At 41.3% G+C, this 22,208-nt stretch overlaps 1 pseudogene; it reads left to right on the forward strand.

The window, feature by feature from the left end:
• Positions 1-1,503: 1,503 nt before the first annotated feature.
• LOC120563103 overlaps positions 1,504-22,208 on the forward strand; it is a 30,434-nt pseudogene continuing 9,729 nt past the window's right edge.

Below are 22,208 nucleotides of genomic sequence, written 5' to 3' on the forward strand. Positions count from 1 at the left end.
GCGACGCACGTCAGTCAGTCTTATTGGTTAGGCTTATGTTACACCTTTCCTAGTTTCAGGCTCCCAGACCGTGGTCTGGAAGCGGCAGTATTGGCAACAGATGATGCCACCGTGTCTTGAAAGCTTGATCAGTCCAGCATCATGATTCAGCCAGAGCTCTGTGTGTTGTGTTGTGTTGTGTATTATTGATGAAGCCCACAACAAAAAAAAAAAAAAAACACAACCACAACAACAAACCCCCCTGCCAAACACCACCAACAACCCCCCCATTAATTTTTATTTATTAATTAAAAAAAAAAACCCACAAAAAAAAAAAAAAAAAAACAAAAACCCAAATTAATTAATAATTAATATAAAAAAAAAATAAAAAATTAAAAATTTTTTTTTTTAATTTTTTAAAAAAAAAAAAAAAAAAAAAAAATAAAAATAACATATTTAAATAAATAAACTTTATAATTATGTTTTTTATTTAAAAAAAATAAAAAAAAAAAATAAAAAAAAAAAAATCGAAGCCCAAAACAACAACAAAAACAAAACTCTTTTAAACTTTTTCCAACCTTTTTTTCTATCAAAACAAACATTTATTTATTTATTTTTATTTTTTAAAAAAAAACTTTTTTCAAAAACACAAATTAAAAAAAAAAAATTTCTTTTTTTTATTTTTATATATTTTTTTTATATAAAAAATAAATATTTTTTTTTTTTTTTTTTTTTTTAAATTTTTTTTTTTTAAAAAATATTTTTTTTTTTTTTTTTTTTTTTTTATTTTTTTTTTTTTTTTTTTTTTTTTTTTCTAAAAAAATTAAAAAATTGGATTTGGAAAACCGGAGCTCTTTAGAAAAAATGAAATTGAGACCAATGTTGGCTTCCTGATTGGGTGGTATTGGTCCCGCAGTGTCCTTCCCTGATTCGTCACGCCCCTATCACTTGACCCTTTTCCAAAAGAACATCAACTTTGACTACTGATGGTTTTCCTTATCTTGTTGCTGTTGCTAGCAGCTGTTGTGCAGTTAAATTTGTCATTTAATAACGCTGCTGCTGCCTAAATGTCCTCAACAATGCACAAGAGGGAAGATATTATTTGAGTCATTTGCAATAATTCCTGTGTCCAGTGGCATAACCAACCTTACACTGTGTTTCATGTGGATGAGGACTAAGAATGATTTTGTTTTCGTTAGAAAACGCCCTTCATATCTACATAGGGAGCAGGTCTTCTTTACGAAGTCTGCCATGAGGGAAGACCACCGTAGGTTTTTCTACTCGCTTGGAAAAGGGAGGTGTGCAGGTATTCAGTTGGTCGCAATCTGCAAACTCACCACTAGATCCTACACACTGGACCCACAGAGCAACAGCAGGAGCTCTAACTGGCCAGACTCTGCACATAAATCCCACCAACACAGCTCCTGTGTTGACCAATCAGAACTCCTGTTGCTGCTCTGAGCTATTTGTGTTACAGTTTTACTTAAGTTTGACAAAACTGTCTGATTTTAGCAGGAAACCACAATGACAGCAGTGGACCTTTTAAACACTTTGAAGCATTTAAGAGAAGATGACTTTAAGGAATTCAAATGGCATCTGCAGCAGCAAGACATCCTGGAAGGCTACCAAAGCATCAAAGTGTCCAAGCTGGAGAACGCAGAAAGGCAGGACACAGTGGATGTGATGGTTAACACCTTTCATCTTCATGGAGCTCTGAAAGTGACCAAGAAGGTTTTAGAGAAGATCAACAGGAATGATCTGGTCCAGAGTCTGCCAGACACCAGCTCAGGACCAGAAGGTCAGTCACACTTTTTAATATGTATTTTCAATTCAATTCAATTTTATTTATAGTATCAAATTATAACAGAGTTATCTCGAGACACTTTACAGATAGAGTAGGTCTAGACCACACTCTATAATTTACAAAACCCCCAACAATTACAGTAATTCCCTCAAGAGCAAGCATTAGCAGTGGCTATGGGGCGGGCGGGCTATGTGAGCGGAAAAACTCCCTTTTAGGAAGAAACCTCGGCAGACCCAGACTCTTTGTAGGCGGTGTCTGACGGGGCCGGTTGGGGGTGTGATGAACAGTGGCGATAATAGTCACATTAGAGATAGTGGAACAGTGACTTCGAAGGTAGTCGTTGTAGTTCATGTCATAGCAGGGCACATCGTGTCATACTGAGTAGTGCAGTCTCCTATACCGGATCCTGACTACTCTGTGCGTATGGACATCACAGCAGGACGATGCGGGATAAAACGTGACGCTGCAGAGCATGGGTGGATGCGGCGGACGCAGCGGGACGCGGCTGGACATTGCAGGGAATCGCAGAAGAAACATAAGGACTCCGGGGAGTAAACTCCCCAGAGCTAGGTTAGTAACAAGCAGTTCTGGGACAGGATGCATACAAAAGGAAACAAATGAAAACATTGATGAGAGGCTGTACTGGCCTGCCTCCCTCTACTCTCACTATATTATTGATTATATGATAAACAAATCTGATGACTACGAAGAGAAGCAGGTGGGCCGGGTTAGGCGGACGCTCACTCCTCACTCCTAACTATAAGCTTTATCAAAGGGAGAGTTTTTCAGTTTACTATTAAATGTGGTGGGTGGTCTCTGCCCCGAACCCAGACTGGGAGCTGGTTCCACAGGAAAGGAGCCTGGTAGCTGAAGGCTCTGGCTCCCATTCTACTTTTAGAGACTCTAGGAACCACAAGTAACTCTGCATTCTGGGAGCGTAGTGCTCTAGTGGGACAATAAGGTACTAAGAGCTGTTCTAGATAGGATGGTGCTTGACCATTTAGGGCTTTGTAGGTCAGGAGAAGGACTTTAAAGTCAATCCTGAATTTTACAGGAAGCCAATGCAGAGAAGCTAATACAGGAGAAATATGATCTCTTTTCTTAGTTCTCGTCAGAACACATGCTGCAGCATTCTGGATCAGCTGGAGAGTCTTAAGGGACTTATTTGAGCAACCTGACAGTAGGGAATTACAATAGTCCAGCCTGGAAATGCGAATGCATGGACTAGTTTTTTCAGCATTCGTTTGAGACAGGATATTCCCTAATTTTGGCAATATTTTACAAAGATGAAAAAAAGGCTGTTCTCGATGTTTGTTTTAGATGGGCGTTAAAGGATATATCCTGATCAAAAATAACTCCTAGATTTCTGACAGTAGTGCTGGAGGCCAGGACAACACCATCCAAAGTAGCTATATCTTTAGATAATGAAGTTCGGAGGTGTTTAGGGCCCAGCACAATAACTTCAGTTTTGTTACAGTTTAACATCAGAAAATTATAGATCATCCAGGATTTTATATCTTTAATACATGCTTGAAGTTTAGCTAACTGACTGGTTTCGTCTGGTTTGATTGATAAGTATAATTGGGTGTCGTCCGCATAGCAGTGATAGTTAATTGAGTGTTTCCTAATGATATTACCAAGAGGAAGCATATATAAGGAGAATAAAATTGGTCCAAGCACTGAGCCTTGTGGAACGCCATGGTTAACCTTCGCGTACTTAGAGGATTTATCATTAACATTAACAAATTGAGATCGATCAGAGAAATAAGACTTAAACCAGCTTAGCGCAATTCCTTTAATTCCGACTAAGTGTTCCAATCTCTGTAACAGGATTGTATGGTCAATAGTGTCAAAAGCAGCACTAAGATCTAGTGAAACAAGTATGGAGACAAGTCCTTTGTCTGCAGCAGTTAGAACGTTGTTAGTAATTTTCACCAGTGCCGTCTCTGTGCTATGATGCTTTCTAAATCCTGATTGAAAGTCTTCAAATAAACTGTTGCTATGCAGAAAATCACATAACTGATTAGCAAGGCAGAAAAGATTTGGGAATGAAGTGTGCTTTTGCATCACAGTGACATACTGTATGTAATGGGTTGACAGACTGTGAGGAGTATTTGCATGTCTTTTAATTTAAGTTAATTTAATTGTAACAGTACATCCTATTTGGGTGAGTGCTGATGCTGTTTATGACAGTAATTCATCAATAATAATTTAAATGTTACTATGCATTTCCACACAGAGTCAGTGGATGTCACTGATGTTGGAGAGACTTCAGAGAACAGAGGAACTCCCTCCTCTCAGAGCAAAGGTAAGCTGCTGTATTCTCTGGTAAGTATGGAAGCCCTGAGTGACAAAGTGTACTTTTAAAGTTTGAAAAAATATAGTCCAAGTAAGTTAGTGACTCCATTCTCCAACAAGTTAAAGGTGCTCTAGGTAGGATTGGGAAGATCCAGGACCTAGCCAAAAAATGTGAACATCAACAACTTCTCAGTCCCTCCCCCCTTTCTGCTAAAGCCCAAAACGGTCTCCTAAGCCCCTCCCCCCCAAAAGGACACACAGTTAGACACCCCCCTGGCCATGACTGGTGCATCTGAACAGCGAGCTGTGGATTTTTGGTAATTGCACTACAGGCTGTAGGTGGTGCCAGAGGAGCCAGCTTTTTTGTTAATGACCTGCTTCATGTAGTTCTACTGGAACATAGGGTCAGTTTCAGCAAATATGACAGAAAGTTTGTTTTATAAGTCTTACCTACTGCACCTTTAATTATGGTGTACTACAATTTACTTGAAGAACTTTAGCTTTCTGAGCTAAGCTATGTGAAAGTGTTGACATATGAAAGCATCAAACATGCATTTTAGATGGAGATAGGCAGATATCCAGTAGTTCCTCATCCCTGTTTGCTCAGTGCCGTTAAAGTTTATGCACGGGACACAGGAGGTTTCTACACGGAAGGTATTGGAAACAAACACTGTGACTGGATCGATAGTGAAAAGAAATGATCTCCATTTCTGCTAGTGACCCCCTGGAAGCCCCCACTTTGGGAACCACAGTCTTAAGATCACATAATTAGCTCTAAACAGGGGTTCAACTATAGATTCCATTATGATACGAACATTCCCTGGTGATCAGCTGAATAACATGCATGAGCAAATGACAATAATTCATGCTCGTCACATATTGAAGCTGAAGGATGAGAAACGGCCAACTATTTAGATATGACAGAGTGAGTCTGAGAGAGAGGTGTGTGAATTGTAATGCTCATTGGATCAATCAAGTAAAAACAGTAATAATCACATTATTTATCTCTGTTTCAGTGGATGCCAGTTGTGACAAAGAAACTAAAGGTACATTAGCAAAAATTCTAAAAGTGTTTGCTTTGTCCAGTTTGTGTAAAAATATTGTTAAAAAAGTCCATCTTAAATATTTAAATATTTGAATATTTTCTAAAGCCACTGTACGTCAGATGTGCTGTGCAAAGAAATTTAACACAAAGGGCCTTTCTATTAGATGCAAATAAAATCGGTAAAAGTTGGGAACAATAAACCCACTTGGAGTAGGCGGCTCAGTGTTGAGCTAACCGAGGATCAGCCATAAACTGTGTTGTACAGCGACGAGCAGCTTCACAGCTTCCTCAAGTTTAACCCAACTTCATTTATACATATGTTGGGGACAAGCACTTGAGGTGAAACCAAATAGGCTTCCTCCAACAGACTTTGCATCTGTATCATACAAAGTGGAATTGACAGGATAAATTCAATTTTATTTATAGTATCAAATCATTACAAGAGTTATCTCAAGACACTATACAGATAATTTACAAAGACCCAACAATTTCCCAAAAGCAACCATTTCGGTGCAACAGTGGCGAGGAAAAACGGGACAGACCCAGGCTCTTTGTAGGCGGCATCTGCATCGCTGCCGGTTTGGACACAGACACTGATACATAGAGAGAGAAATATGACTGATAATAATTATAGAAGTTGGAATGATGAACAGTGGCAGATAATAGTAACAATAAAGATAGTGGAACTATGACTAGAAATAAAAGTTGTAGCAGTTCAGGGCGTTGCGGGGCGTAGCAGGGGCGTTACGGGGTACAGTAAGGCATAGCAGGGTCGTAGGGGGGGCATTGCGGGACATAATAGGGCACAGCAGGGCGTCGAGCAACACCACAGCGGCAGCTGCAACCATAATTTCAGTGCCACCCAAATCCAAGGAAAACTGTGAGGCGAGACTCTTGGGAATAAGCTCCCAGAAGATAAATTAGTAACAAGCATTTCTAGAACATGAATGCACAGAGATGGAAAGAGAGAGGAGATCAGTGTGTAAAGAAAGCCCCCCGGCAGTCTGGACCTATAGCAGCATAACTATGAGCTGGTCCAAGGCAAACCTGAGCCAGCCCATCAAGCTCTGCATTCACACAAAATCCGGCAAATCCGCACTTTCCTGCTGTGTGTGTCTGTGTGTCTGTGTATGTGTGTGTGTTTGTGCGTGTGTTTCTCTTTAGCTTGCTCCACCACATACCGTGCTCATAGAATAGAACATAATGCCTTTTATTGTCATTTTACACATGTACAACGAGATTGAAGCAACTGCTTTCCAGTGTCAACATGTATGTAAGAGAAATGTAACCACATGGAATAAAATAAGTAGTGCAAAGGAAAGGGGGAGGGGGTAAGGTGCACAGTTCTGAGACGCATTATACATATATAAAAATAGAAAGATAAATATGGTTTGTATACAGTGTGATAAGCATTGTGAAATAATGATATTGCACAGTAATGAAATTGCACAGAATTATCGGTGTTATCAAAGGTATTAAATATAAAATATTGCACAGTAATGAAATTGCACAGAATTATCAGTGTTATCAAAAGTATTAAATATTAAATATTGCAAAGTTGGTGGGTAGAAGAAAGTCTGGGGTTGGGGCTAAGACTGTGAAGTGAAGTCAGTGCATGTGTGAGTTTAAAGTGGTTATAGCTTTTGGGAAGAAACTGTTCTTGAATCTCTTAGGCTACGTTCACACCGCAAGTCTTAATGCCTGATTCTGATTTTTTGCTCAGATCCGATTTTTTGTTTGGCTGTTCACATGACCTTTTAAAATGTGGCCTATATCAGATTCCAGTGTGAACTGTTTGCGGTTTTGAAATGACCCGCATGCGCAAAAGAACACTAACAATGACATCAGACGCAGCACGCTGTTGCACTAAAGTCATGGAGGTTATGGAGGAAGTCAGCATTTTCGCTTTTATTTATTTATTTTATTTTATTTTTATTAAAATGTTTGTGTAATGGCAGCCATAACATTAATGCGCGGGTGCTGAGGAGGAGAAGACTGAAGAGAAAGAGAGACAAATTTGCGGGGTTATGGCTGCAAATTCACTAAAGAGGTCTGTGTGACCGGACTGCCAATTTGCACGTCAGGACCGCTACGGGCCTCCACCACTCTGGCTTCGCCCTCGCACACGCTCTACTCCCCGGCGGTGCAGCGACTTCGGTCGGTGGTGCGCCCCGACCCGAGGGACCGGGATCCCACCTCAGCCGGGCGCACGCCGGCTTTACTTCATTGCACCAGGGGGTGACCCTGACTCGCTTAGCGCGTTAAACTCCTTGGTCCGTGTTTACAGACGGGTCGGGGGCTTGCGCATCACCTTTTTACGTGAGTCGATCGGGGCCGGTTGGGGAACACTGAGGACAGTCCACCCCGGTTAACAGCCGCACTAAAAGCAGGGGGCCCCGCCCCTCCCCGCGGGGAGAGTGGCCGCAGCAAGGGTTTTTGAGGTAAAAGTCACATCAAATCCGCCTTGGCTGTTCACACTGCGGTCGCATTGAAAAAAATCTGATCTGGGTCGGATTCAGGACCACATGTGGAAGTGGCCTGAATCTGATCTGAAAAATTCAGATCTGGGCTAGATTGGATCGGATTTGGGCCACTTTGGCCTGCAGTCTGAACGTAGCCTTAGTCCTTGTTCTGATGCACCTGTAGCGCCTCCCTAAGGGCAACAGGTCAAACAGATCAGAGCCAGGGTGGGGGCTGTCCTTGGTGATGTTTTATGCTCTGCTGAGGCAGCGGGAGGAGTAAATGTCCATCAAGGAGGGGAGAGGGCAACCAATGATCTTCGGTGCTGCCTTTACTACTCGCTGAAGTCTCTCCCTGTCTGCCACGGTGCAGCTGCCGTACCATACTGTGATACAGTACATCAACAGGCTCTCCATGGAGGAGCGGTAGAAGGTCAGCAGCAGGTTGAAGTCCAGGTTGTGCTTCGTGAGGACCCTCAGGAAGTGGAGCCGCTGTTGAGCCTTCTTGATGACCGCTGTGATGTTGTCTGTCAAGGAGATGTCAGCGGAGATAAGGACAGCGAGAAACCAGAAGGTGTGGACCCTCTCCACACACTCGCCGTTGATGTACAGGGCGGCTAGGTCGGTGCTGTTCTTCCTGAAGTCTTTGTTTTCTTGGTGTTCAGAGCCAGGTTGGGCACTCATTGAGCCATCGTCTTAAACTCTGACATTTCCACCAGCTGACTTTTTTGTAACAGAAATAAATGGATAATTGATAATTTTATATCTATAGTTTGTAGCTGACTTGACCAGCTGACTTCTCTATTGGCTGTTGAAACAGGATACCTCTCTTATGTTCTAAATCCAGCCTCTGGAGACTCGACCAGCTGACTTCTCTATCGGCTGCTGAAACAGGAGATGTCTCTTACGTTCTCAATCATCAGCTGTTTTGAGTCGAGCTGAGATGGGCCCGTTCAGACCGCTGAAACTTTTCCTGCAAGGTTCTAAAACAGTTTTGTCACGTCATGAATCTTTGGTCTGAACTGGGCTTTATGTTTACAAATTGATACCAGAAAGGACAAGTTAGCTGTTAGTAAGCTAAGGCACTTGCGGAAATAATACTGAATTGCTTCAGTGTTTCCTCTAGGATTTTTTTTAGCAGTGGGGGCAGATCTGTCCAACCCCCATGTGCGCGCCCCGCCGCAAAATGTTTTACGTATTTAACGGAACTGACACTTCGCTGCAACACAAACAAATATTTATTTACCTCTGTTCACACACAATGGGGCATATTTTCATTTCGTTTTGATTGCACTGTATTTTTTAAGGAACTGTAGGTCTACAAAATGAATTTTCCAAGAAATTCTTCAAACTAAAAATGTGCAAGAACTATAGACTAATACAGGCTTAAATGAACTGACAATATAAGTTATACAACTTATAGTTCTCAAGGATGCACACATGCCATCTCAACCGGAGGACAGCCGGTATCTTTTTTCTTTCTCCCTTTTCCCCCGAGTGGCACACGTGCCCACTCGCGGTGTGAAGCGCGTGTCTGCGCTATTCTCCGACTCAATAACAATCACTGCTGATAGACGGCTTTTTGTACATTTCTGATACCGTGGCGGGAGAAATCTAACCGTGGCGGACCGCCACTTGCCAATCAACATAGAAGAAACACTGGGCTAGATTTATCGAGCCATTTGCGCCTGTTTCCAATTGGTCGCAAAGACGGACGTAACTGATGCGGGCTATTTACAAACAGGGCGCAATTGGGTAAAATTGCAGATTGTCTGCCACATGAGCGAGAAGAGACAAGTTGCGCTTTCAATATGCGTTCATGGGAGGGTCGTGGGGAAAGTGGGAGTTCCACCAAAAAAGGTGGGAGGATAAGCGCAAAGTGCACCTAATTATATATTCCGTGGTATTTACAAAGACTGTCAGTAAGAGCGCGCCTCTATTCTGCGGGGGAAATTATCCGCCTCTTAAAAGCAGGTCTAAACCAGCCGCAATCGAAGTTTCCTCGAGACCTTTATGCCGCTGGTGAAATGGCAACAGTAATTTGAGCAAGACGAAGACATAGGCGAGACTGAAAATATTTTTAACACAAGAATCACACTTTGTCAGTGAACACAACATCATTTAGCGTTACAGATCAAGCAGCCATGCAATATTAGAGTTACTGGAAGAAATCAAAGATGAAATTGAATCTCCCACTCAGCGTTCACATCCCATTCCAGCAGTGGTTAAACTCCTCGCTACATTACAAATATTGGCATCAGGATCATTTCAAACAGTCATAGCATCAGCAGTGGGAATATCGCAGTCTGCACTCAGCCATATCATAGCACAAGTACCGCTTTGCTACAGCGCAATTTACGGTATAGTGGGCGGAGAAAGACGCTGATTGCCTGATGGGTGTCAGGGTTGATAAATACTACGCAAAATGTGGAAGCATAGCGTGCGCTATTACCGAACTCACATAAACAGACGCAGCGCAAACTGCGCTAGTGTTAGTAAATTAGGCCCTCTGTGCTTTCCAATTTATTCACATTTCACTATAACAGCCCGATAAACATGGCTAGGAATTATTCAGGTTACTACAACATGTAAACGAAGAGTAAACAAAGTTGTCAACTGATGGCTGTTGTTTGAATTAAATAATTTTTCTTTAAATATCAGATTTGTATGTTTCATAATTTAAGAACAATAATTAATATATACCAAAACCATATCCCAAAAGTTATCAATGTTAAAAGTTATCTTTTTTAACCAAAATACACAATATTGATTCATAACAATCATCCATATTGGGAGTTTACAAGGAGTGAGTGAAGGCAGCAGCGAAACTGTAGCCATACTCTGGCATTTCAACGTAAATTAAAACAAGCATTACTGTAGAATAACTATGAATTATTAGAGTGCAAATCCAACTAAATTGACTGAACTCATATTTGTAGATGCAGAATAGTTTTTTTGATTGTTGTTTGGATGAATCGTTACAATGTATATTTGATTAGTTAATGAACAAGAATCAGTTTTTTTGGTTCGCCAGCACACAAAAACTTTGTAGGTCATCCCACCAAACAGCATTTTTATGTTTTTTACTAGCAGATGGCATTGACAAGAAGGAACCTTCAGGCAACACAAAGTCAATGGAGAACAGAGAATTATTTCGCCTGGAATTAAATGCGCTTGGTCTCTATTAGGGCTGAACGATTTTTTAAAATAATCTAATTGCGATTTTTTTCCCAAATATTGCGATTGCGAATCGATATTCAATTATTTTTTAAAGCTTTTTGTCTTCTGTATTATTCAACAAAGACAATCAATAAATCATTGTATAGTATGAACAACACGCGGTTACACAGTAGACAGTTAAATAAGTAAAAATATAATATATATACAGTACAGGCCAAAAGTTTGGACACACCTTCTCATTCAATGCGTTTCCTTTATTTTCATGAATATTTACATTGTAGATTCTCACTGAAGGCATCAAAACTATGAATGAACACATGTGGAATTATGTACTTAACAAAAAAGTGTGAAATAACTGAAAACATGTCTTATATTCTAGTTTCTTCAAGTAGCCACCCTTTGCTCTGATTACTGCTTTGCACACTCTTGACATTCTCTTGATGAGCTTCAAGAGGTAGTCACCTGAAATGGTTTTCCAACAGTCTTGAAGGAGTTCCCAGAGATGCTTAGCACTTGTTGGCCCTTTTACCTTCACTCTGCGGTCCAGCTCACCCCAAACTATCTCGATTGGGTTCAGGTCCGGTGACTGTGGAGGACAGGTCATCTGGCGCAGCACTCCATCACTCTCCTTCTTGGTCAAATAGCCCTTACACAGCCTGGAGGTGTGTTTGGTGTCATTTTCCTGTTGAAAAATAAATGATGGTCCAACTAAATGCAAACCGGATGGGATGGCATGTCGCTGCAGGATGCTGTGGTAGCCATGCTGGTTCAGTATGGCTTCAATTTTGAATATATCCCCAACAGTGTCACCAGCAAAGCACCCCCACACCTGACACCTTCTCCTCCATGCTTCACGGTGGGAACCAGGCATGTAGAATCCATCCGTTCACCTTTTCTGCGTCGCACAAAGACGGTTGGAACCAAAGATCTCAAATTTGGACTCATCAGACCAAAGCACAGATTTCCACTGGTCTAATGTCCATTCCTTGTGTTTCTTGGCCCAAACAAATCTCTTCTGCTTGTTGCCTCTCCTTAGCAGTGGTTTCCTAGCAGCTACTTGACCATGAAGGCCTGATTTGCGCAGTCTCCTCTTAACAGTTCTAGAGATGTGTCTGCTGCTAGAACTCTGTGTGGCATTCATCTGGTCTCTAATCTGAGCTGCTGTTAACTTGCGATTTCTGAAGCTGGTGACTCGGATGAACTTATCCTCAGCAGCAGAGGTGACTCTTGGTCTTCCTTTCCTGGGGTGGTCCATTTTAGGTGACTACCTCATGAAGCTCATTGAGAGAACACCAAGGGTTTGCAGCGCTATCAAAAAAGCAAAGGGTGGCTACTTTGAGGAATCTAAAATATAAGACATGTTTTCAGTTATTTCACACTTTTTTGTTAAGTACATAATTCCATATGTGTTCATTCATAGTTTTGATGCCTTCAGTGAGAATCTACAATGTAAATGGTCATGAAAATAAAGAAAACACATTGAATGAGAAGGTGTATCCAAACTTTTGGCCTGTATGTGTGTGTGTGTATATATATATATATATATATATATATATATATGTATATATATATATAAATACATACATACATACATACATACACACATACACACACACACACACAGGTGTATTTTTTTTACAGTGCACAGAGAGGAGCTGCCTCCAGCCCCTCCCCCTTGTGAAGTTGCGTGCCGTGTGCATGACACAGTCAACGCTCACTTGCTCAGAGAGGCTATCGTTACGTTAGTTGCTGGTGGTCTTGCCGTGGGATTAACTGTACTAATAAAACTGTTGAAACACCGCGGCCACGCTGCTGTGAAAGCTGCCCGAACGTCATTTATCAGTCTGATTGTTACCGCTCTCAGTGGCAGCTCCTCCACTCCATATCTTTATAACGGAGCTAACCGGAGCTAACCGCTAATCAGAGCTAATCGTTGCCAACCGAGCCTTCAGTTCTGTGTGCCTGTATCCATTAACTGCATGTATGGACTCGAACCCGAACAAAACCCTTCATTTTATTAAAATGGCTGTAAAAGTTTTAACTCAGAGTTGTTTGAATGACAGAGATCAGCTCAAGGTACGGCGTAGTTAGCGTGCCAAGTTGATGCTTTCTCTGCAGAGTGCAGACTGATTTGCTCGCGAGTCATGTGACCGAATCGCAGCCTTTGCGATTAGGAAATCGCGTTTTAAAATATCGCGATATTATTGCAAATGCAATTAATCGCTCAGCCCTAGTCTCTATATAGTTCTACTCTTTACAGTCACTGTATCATCCAGGTTAGTGAACAAACATTACAACATTAATACAACAGACATAATATGTAAAATCTAACCTATGTCCTAAGATACTGATATTTCCTTCAACAATATCACTAAATTCACCACAACAACCACAACTAACTATGCACCTGAACAGTTTATGATGTTCTAGTCATTTACAATCAAAACTCACGTATTCTGTGTTTTCATATGTGGTTAAGGAGATATGATGCAATATGCATTATTTGGTTATGGCGGAAGAAAATGGAAGCCATGGCCACCTCGAGGAGTCTTTGCGATGGCTACATTTCAAAAAAATTTCAGGGCCCCATTCTGCACAAGTGCATTCCATGCTTTTATGAAATAAATGAACATATCAATTGGGCTTTAATGCTTCTACATCTGTAAACAAACAGCCTCATACTTTATATGTTTTATATTTGTGTTCAACACAGACGGGATGGTTCCGGTACCAAAGCCAGCATGGCACATCTCAAAATACCAAGAAAAGATTCAGCCAAACCTCATAGACCGTTACATGCAACTACAAGAAGGGTTGACTGAGGTGAAACAACCTCTGGATGAGATGTACACACCTCTGTCTGTCACAGCTGGCGGTGGCGTACACATCAACACACAGCATGAGGTCAGGCAGATTGAGACAGTGAAGCCAGCAGATACAGAGACAGCAATTAAACCTTGTGACATGTTCAAAAACCCCTCTGGAAGTTACAGACCCATAAGAACAGTGTTGACCAAGGGAATCGCAGGAATTGGAAAAACATTTCTTGTGTACAAGTTTGTGTTTGACTGGTGTAAAAGAAAAACCAATCAAGATTTGCATCTCATTTTCCCCTTCACCTTCCGCCAGCTAAATTCATGGAAGGGAGAGAAGGTATGTTTGGCAGAGCTCATTCATGAATGTATCTGGGAGACCAAAGACATCAAAGAAGAAGCTCTCAATCACATATTTACAGCTCTGCAGTCATCAGGAAACACCAACTATGACAAGAGTGAATTCAAACTTCTCTTTGTTTTGGATGGACTGGATGAGAGCCGCCTTGATCTGGACTGCTCTACCAATAAAAACAAGGCAGTTAAAATTGATGTGACAGCGCCAACCTCAGTGGACAAGCTGCTGACAAACCTCATCAAGAAGAAACTGCTTCCCTCTGCTCGCATCTGGATAACCACACGACCTGCAGCAGCCAATCAGATCCATTCTGATTTTATAGACATCACAACAGAGGTCAGAGGGTTCTCCAACCTACAGAAGGAGGAGTACTTCAAGAAAAGATTCAAAAATGAGGAGCAAGCCGGTAGAATCAATTCCCACATCAAGACATCACGAAACCTCTGCATCATGTGCCACATCCCAGTCTTCTGCTGGATCACTGCGACAGTTCTGGAGGGAGTGATGAAAACCAGAGAGGGAGGAGAGAGAGAGAGAGAGAGAGAGAGAGGGAGAGAGAGACAGAGACAGAGAGAGGGGGAGAGAGAGAGAGAGACATAGAGAGAGAGAGAGAGAGAGACAGAGACAGAGAGAGAGGGAGGGAGAGAGGGAGAGAGAGAGAGAGAGAGAGAGAGAGAGACAGAGAGAGGGAGAGAGAGAGAGACAGAGAGAGAGGCTGCCCAAGACCCTGACTGAGATGTATGCAGAATTCCTGGTGTTTCAGATTCATCAGACAAAAGAGAAGTATGACCAAGAACAGTGCATTCAGTACATTGAGTCATTAGCAAAACTGGCTTACCATCAGCTGGAAAAGGGAAACCTGATCTTCTACGAGAAAGATCTAGAAGAGAGTGGCATTGACGTCATTGGAGCCTCGGTGTGCTCAGGAGTTTTCACAGAGATCTTCAAAGTGCAACGTGGGAGGAAGAATGGTAAAAAAAATATGTTTAGCTTCATCCATCTGAGTGTTCAGGAGTTTCTCGCTGCTTTTCATGTAGTGAGTGCAGTCATTAACAGAAATGAGAATGTGATGTTTGGGCAAAGTATCTTCAAAAAAGTGTGGGAAGTTTTCAGCAGAATATCTATGACAGAGGTCCACAGTTTTGCTATTGACAAGGCCTTACAGAGTCCAATGGCCACCTGGACTTGTTCCTGCGCTTCCTCCTGGGTCTTTCTCTGCAGACCAATCAGGATCTCCTCAAAGACCTGCTGGCTCAGACAGGAAGTAGCTCACAGACCAATCAGGAAACAGTCAACTACATCAAGAAAAAGATCAGTGAGAATCTGTCTCCAGAGAAAAGCATCAATCTGTTCCACTGTCTGAATGAACTGAATGCTTTTTCTCTAGTGGAGGAAATCCAACAGTACCTGAGTTCAGGAAGTCCCTTCACAGATGAACTGTCTCCTGCTCAGTGGTCAGCTCTGGTCTTCATCTTACTGTCATCAGAAAACGATCTGGACGTGTTTGACCTGAAGAAATACTCTGCTTCAGATGACGCTCTTGTGAGACTGCTGTCAGTGGTCAAAGCCTCCAAAAAAGCTCTGTAAGTGCACCAACTACTGAAGATACTAACTGTATCAGATGTGTAGGGTTGTTCTCAACTAGTTGTTTTAGTCAACTGATAGTTAAGATTTAGTCAACAAATTGATTAGTTGATCAATTGAAAAACCTGCAAATTGTTTCTTCAGTTTCATTGTACCTCTTTGTACCTCATTGTACCCATTAATACAGCCAAATGAAGAAAAGAATATCTGCCACTTTGTAGTTCATTTGAGGCTGAAATTAATTAGTGTGAATGATTGGGATCCAACAGATGTGACTATATTTTTTGTAATTTCCTTTAATAGTTTTCTGACTCCAGTAATATACACAATACAAAGACATACATGTGTTGTGTTTGAATAATTAACTCAGTCTGGAAAACCGTAGAAATGTGATGTGTTGTAGATGTGTAAGTCATTTCAAATACAAATCAGAAGTGAAGTTGCTTTCTACTGCACTGAGGAGTCCATACTGTAATCTTGAGACTTTCAGGTCAGGAATAATAAAGCTATAAAGGGTGATCCATTATATTACATTTTATTTAGCTGATGCTTTTATCCAAAGTGAATTACAGTGACTGTTAAGTGCAGTCAAACATGTAGGTAAAACTAAGAAGAGAAAGAATCACATAGATGTACATTAGGTTCAAATAAGATAAAATACAACATGTAAGTGCAATTTCTTTTGTTAAACCATCATCTTCTTAAGTGCAGTTGGAAGATATATGTTTTAAGCCTGCGGTGTAGGATGTGTAGACTTACGGCTGTCCTGATGTCAAGGAGGAGCTCACTCGACCATTTAGGAGGCAAGACAGCAAAATCTCTGGATTTCGTTGAATAACTATAGGTGTCCCTCGCAATGAGGGAGCAGCAAGCATATTGGCCATTGACAAGAGCCTGAACCAGAACCCGGGGGTCCTTCTGAGGTTATGCAGCATGTATCTACATGACCGGGTTGTTGCAGCAGTGTTGGTAGTGAGGGAGAGTTGGCCATTGAGTGTCCCACCCAGGTTCCTAGCAGTCCTGGTAGGGACTAACACGGAGTTGTCGATCTGGGTGGAAGAGACCTTCCCTGGAAGGAAAAGCAACTCAGTCTTGTCAAGGCTGAGTTTCAAGTAGTGTGTAGACATTCAATGAGAGATGTCAGACAGGCAGAGATACTTGCTGGCACTTGTGTCTCAGACTGGTGAAAGAGAGAATTAGTCAGGTGTCATTGGCATAGTTGTGGTAGAAAAAAGCCATGTGAGTGAAAAAGTTGGTGTACAGAGAGAAGAGGAGGGGGCCCAGGACAGAACCTTGAAGGATCCCATTGTGAGTGGACAAGCTTCTGACACAGATTCTCTCAAAGTTTTCGTTAGGTGCGGTCTTTGAGGTAAGATATCAGCAGAGAGTGTGCAGAAACTGAGACAGATTCTGAAGGGTGAAAATTAGGTTCTGGTGTTTCACTGTTTGAAATGCAGCAGAAACATCCAGAACAATGACCACAGAGGGGAGAGAGGCTGCACTAGCCGTTTCAAGCCGCTCAGTGACAGGGATGAGGGCAGTTTTAGTTGAGTTGCCTGCCTTGAAACAAAAAATGTTGGGATCAAGATGGTTATTCTGGTGAAGATAAGAAGAGAGTTGGTTGAAGATAGCATGTTTGAGTGTTTTGGAGAAAACGGTAGAGAGGAGACAGGTCTGTTGTTGTTAAGTTCAGACATGTTGAGTGTGGCTTTCTTTTGGAGAGGGGTCACTCTCGCTTCTTTGAGAGAGTCCAGGAAACAAGATGAGTGAGAAAAGCGTGACCCAAGTCTATCAGAAAGTGTTGTCATTTTTTCCTGATATTTCCTGATAGTTACCTAAATATAAGTGTAAGTCATATCAAATACAGATAAACATGTTTGCACTTATGTTCTGTTCATATGTTTAGGCTGAGTGGCTGTGATCTGTCAGAGAGAAGCTGTGAAGCTCTGTCCTCAGTTCTCAGCTCAGAGTCCTCTAGTCTGAGAGAGCTGGACATGAGTAACAACAACCTAAAGGATTCAGGAGGGAAGCTGCTTTCTCCTGGTCTCAAGATTCCACACTGTAAACTGGAGACTCTCAGGTCAGGAATAATAAACCTGTAATGGGTGAACCTGATCTGTTACACAGTGTCTTTTGTATTTTTCTTCAATTACCCACTTTATTTTATGATAATAGTAATGCATACCTAAACATAGGTGAAATTAATATCAAATACAGATAGATGTTCTTTTTAAGGATTCAGGAGTGAAGCTGCTCTCTGCTGGACTAAGGAGTCAACACTGTAAACTGGAGACTCTCAGTTCAGGAAAAATAAACCTGTAAAGTGGGAACCAGATCTGTCACACCATGTTTTCATTTTTCTTCAGTCAGTTAACCATTTTTCTTCTATAATAGTAATGCCTATCTAAATATAAGTGTAAGTAATATAAAATAGAGATAGAAATGTTTTTAACATATGTTCTGTACATATTTTTTAGGCTGAGTGGCTGTAATCTATCAGAGAGATGCTGTGAAGGTCTGCCCTCATTTCTCAGCTCTGAGTCCGCTACTCTGAGAGAGCTGGACCTGAGTAACAACGATCTGAAGGATTCAGGAGTGAAGCTGCTCTCTGTTGGACTAGATAGTCAACACTGTAAACTGGAGACTCTCAGGTCAGGATTCAGCTTCTGTTAAACAATAAACCATTTAAATGTTTCTTAATATACAAGGTAATGTATGTTAAAAAAAGATACCCAACATATTTTTGCCAATTGTTGTGTTTTCACGGCCACTAACCCTAACCTAGTATGTTTTGATTCAGTCACACTACTCTCATCAGCACCTTCTCTATCAGCAGCATGTAGCTGTTTCCATCCAACAAGCTCTGATAAACCCACTGTACACTACCTGTCCAGCAGCCAACAGCAGACAGACACATTTTGACATTAGCTGGTAAAGAAAGGTCAACATCTAGCAGCTAAAGAGCCAAATATTTTTCTTAAGGGTTTGTGGAGACTTAGGCCATTTTTTTAACCTCAGAACTCTATATGATACCCAGTGATGCATTCTAAAGATTTTTTGTGATCTTACAGACGTCTGCTGTCTACCAGCCGTGATAGAGAATTTTTTTTGGGTATACCAACTTATGTCAAATTACTTTGTCGGGTTTCATGCCAACCTTAAAATCCAATATTTCCACAGACTCTTCTGCTTTATTTTGCTCTTTTGTTGGACTGGCTTTGGGCCACTGCAGAAGTTTGCAAGTTTTGTATGTGGTCAAAAATAAATTAATGCAGATTTAAGACAAATCACTTTGTGTGAAATTCTGGTGGCATTTGACTGTTTAGCAACAATGTATTTCAAAGAAGTGGACTGATGAGACAATTTAAAGGACAATTCCGGCTTAATATGAACCTAGGGGTTAATAATATATGTGTACCGAGTCAACTGTTCTCTGGGACATGTTTTCATGCTAACGTAATGCATCTCTACCTTTTAAACAACCTACTGCAAAACCAGTGGTTTCCTGCTACTGATAGCTTTCGGAACACTTGGTAAATCACTATTTTATACCACTAACAAGGCTCAAAATAGCACCACATTTCCACGGTAGCAAACTGAAGCATTGAGAACTTTGTAAGTAACGCTGTGTTTGAGCTATGTTACTGGTTACTGGTTGCACGGTGTTCGTGATTCAACTGCTCATTTTCTAAGATGGCGCCCGAATGTAAACGTGAACGTCTTTATAATCTATCTTTTTAATAAACTGTCTGTACACTTACAAAGTTCTCAATACTTTGGTTTGTATGTAGGGAGCCTCATTATGCTACTGTTTAAGTGTGGTGCTATGTTGAGCCTTGTTAGTGGTATAAAATAGTGATTAACCAAGAGCCCCAAAAGCTAGTGTTAGCAGGTAACTACAGTTTCAAACTACAGACACATTCGATTAGCATGAAAACAGATCCCAGAGAACGTTTGACTCGGTACACATATGTTATTAACCCCTAGGTTCATTTTGTGCCGGAATTGTCCTTTAACATTTAGCTAAAATTAGGAAATTTACACTGAAGAAGAAAGACATGGTGAAAATGAATTAATTATTATTATTGTAAATTCAAGTCATTTTCTGTGTGTGTGTGTGTGTGTGTGTGTGTTTGTTTGTGTGTCCAGTTTGTCAGGCTGTCTGATCACAGAGGAAGGCTGTACTTCTCTGGTTTCAGCTCTGAGCTTCAACCCCTCCCATCTGAGAGTGCTGGACCTGAGCTACAATCATCCAGGAGACTCGGGAGTGAAGCTGCTTTCAGCTAGACTGGAGGATCCACACTGGAGACTGGACACTCTATGGTATGAACAGACAGCAGAGCTCACTGTTGGTTCACAGTGTGTACCAGCAGCCGTTACTGTTACTGATGTGCTGAAAATCTCGTCCCCGCTGAGACTCAACTCCTATTAATAAGTTGCATTCTTTTTGGAGCACTTTGAGGACGTCTCAATTATGTTGATGTTCAGAGTTCATCTTTGACCTTAGAAACCTGTGATGTTTGATATATTTTGAAGATGAGAGTTGAGGAAGCTTCTGAATGTTCATTCTGACTTTGTTTCTTCCTCCAGGCTGGATCATTGTGGAGATGCTGAAACCTGGCCTGAGGAAGTGTGAGTGTGCTTTCACTTTGATTCATAAAAACAAGGCACAACATCTTGTAGTAGGATTAATTCAATTCAATTCAATTCAATTTTATTTATAGTATCAAATCATAACACGAGTTATCTCAAGACACTTTACAGATAGAGTAGGTCGAGACCACACTCTTTAATTTACAAAGACCCAACAATTGCAGTAATTCCCTCAAGAGCAAGCAGTGCGACCAGTGCGACAGTGGCGAGGAAAAACTCCCTCTTGGGAAGAAACCTCGGACAGACCCAGGCTCTTGGTAGGCGGTGTCTGACGGTGCCGGTTGGGGATGCGTTAGTATTGTGTTAGTATTTTTTTAGATTGCTAACAAGCATCAGTTAAAACGGAAGTCACATTGTCAAAACTAGTCACACACAAATTGTGGATCATTTTTCATTGCTTTAAAACAAAATGCAGTAAACTACCACATTCTCCAAAATCCTTGAACTCTTTTCTCATGCAGACTCCACCACATTTCTGCAGCATATTGTTCAAATGCTAAGACACTTGTAACCCCTGGGGCCAGTTGTTCAAAACATTTAACCTGAATCAAAATTATCCGGATTTGTAAATCCCATTTTTTGCTATTCAGGATCAGGTAATCCGTTTTACTTTTATGCCGTTTTTTCAAAGCAACATTGGACTGGATCACCCTGATCCTGATACACCGTTTTCAAGATTACCAAATCCGGATTACCAGTGCTCTAAATGGGACAACATATCACAATGTGGGCTACCAGCTATGTAAAGAACAGGTAGATTCTGATTCTGTTGTGGCGTTGGGTCTGCCAGACCTCTTCCTGTCAGAGTTCTCCCAGTTTCTAAGTGCCTTTTGAGTGTGAAGAATACTGTACTCACTGACACCTTGACTTTCTTCGCAATTTCTCTGTAGGAAAGACCAACATTCTTAAAGTGTAAAGTGCAGGTTAACCACCACAACCAATACATATGTAAATAAAGTGCTCAATATGTATATATTTAAACATTTCTGTCTTAAAATGTGTTAAAATAACATTTATTGGGGTTTCTTCAAAGGTAGCATGTTTTTTACAGTAACTGGGTGATGACGTCATAAGAGGGAGTAGCAACTCATAGCAGGTACATAGACAAGCCAACAACGGAACAATTTTATCCATTTTCGCCATCTTATTCATCACTAAATTCACTTCTGAGAACGTTTTAGGTGAGAAATTAACTGTTTAGATTTTGAATATAGGCAGTCTTGCGAAAATCATTGCCGAATTGCCGCCTGCCTGAGGTTAACTGTCTTTTCTGAGTTAAACTCAACAAGCACCTGACAACCTCGCTGGCCAGCCGTCTCTCACACACACACGGCCACACACACGGCCACACACACACACAGCGCAGCAGGCAGAGGAGAGAGTGGGTCACAGAGGCAGCAGTAAAATCAGCCCACTTCGTAGCCACAAACCTCAACCAGGCACGAATCAGCCGTTTGTCCTTGTGGACCCTCTGCCCTGTTTCTGATGTATTCGTACAAACACAATAGTTTACCATTTTTGCTACAGTACAGGCCAAGAGTTTGGAAACACCTTCTCATTCAATGCATTTCCTTTATTTTCATGACTATTTACATTGTAGATTCTCACTGAAGGCATCAAAACTATGAATGAAAACATGTGGAATTATGTACTTAACAAAAAAGTGTATGAATAATGAGATCTTTAGCTTGAGAGAGCTCATCCACTGTGTATGCCGTCTGGCAGTAATGCCAGCCTTTGCATTTACTTGGTTCTAATGATGAGGTTTTCTTGAAGAGTCGAGCCACATGGAGCAAGCAAGTAACGGCACGAGTCAATGACCTCCAGCTTGAAAACTTCTCGAAGCGTTGTGATCCAAGCTGTGCATTTGAGGCAGCGGTGCTCAGAGTAGACACTTGAGGTCGAACTTCTGGATCCGATTTTGGATCTGCAATTTCAAAGATATCCTCCTCAGGAAGACTAGGTTCAGGGTTTGTCAAAAAAGCTGGCCCTGTCAGCCATGTGCTGTCCTTTAATAGAGCTGTGGAGACGGCCC

The sequence above is a fragment of the Perca fluviatilis genome, chromosome 1 (genome assembly GCF_010015445.1).
Source record: "Perca fluviatilis chromosome 1, GENO_Pfluv_1.0, whole genome shotgun sequence".
Taxonomy (NCBI): Eukaryota; Metazoa; Chordata; class Actinopteri; order Perciformes; family Percidae; genus Perca; species Perca fluviatilis.